This window comes from Lottia gigantea, assembly GCF_000327385.1.
Source record: "Lottia gigantea unplaced genomic scaffold LOTGIsca_38, whole genome shotgun sequence".
In the NCBI taxonomy this organism is placed as follows: domain Eukaryota; kingdom Metazoa; phylum Mollusca; class Gastropoda; family Lottiidae; genus Lottia; species Lottia gigantea.
The window spans coordinates 1,861,296-1,862,017 of record NW_008709295.1 but is presented as its reverse complement, the minus strand read 5'-3'; positions in this window follow the sequence as shown (position 1 = coordinate 1,862,017).

Sequence of the window (722 nt, the reverse complement as noted above, 5' to 3'; positions counted from 1 at the left end):
GTCAAAGGTCAAAGTATCAAATAATAGCCAAGGTCAATGACCTTTAACCCTATGAAGGTCAAGGTCATCAAAGGTCAAGGTCACATGGTGTGATCGTTTAAAGCTTTAAAAAATTTCAACCGGAAGTTGCAAAAAAGCAAAAGCGAAATTCAAAATTCGGCTCCCAATGTTTTTTGCGCAATCAATAGCAGAATACATTCACATCAAATTTGAGCATATCAACTTTTACCCTGAGGCCCCATTTTGAGTTTTACAAAAGTGTGTTTTTTCAATATGGCGGCCAAAGTATCACTTCCGGTCTGGATTTTATTTTAAAATCGGCCATAAAATTTTATTTGCCAAAGATCAGCCAAATTTTGTTAACCTACATAAATTACACCGGAAGTTATTCAACCGGAAGTAGATTTGAAGTTCAGTCGCTTTCCTGTTGAAAATCGGAAATGACGTTCAAAATTTGACTGTATCATATTATTAACATTAGTGAAGTCTCTTTGCATTTAAAATTTCAGGTCAATCGATGCAAAAACAAAAAAGTTGCAAAAAAATCGAAAAATTTGATCGAAAAAAGTGAGCGACGAATTTTCGAATTTCGTAATTTTTCAAGTGCTATCAGGTCAGAAATTACAGGTAGATTGTAAAAATGAAAACCCGAAGAAAATCGATGCAAAAATGCGCCTTCTAGAGCCGATTTTCGACTTTTTGCACATGTTGAACTGTGGCAC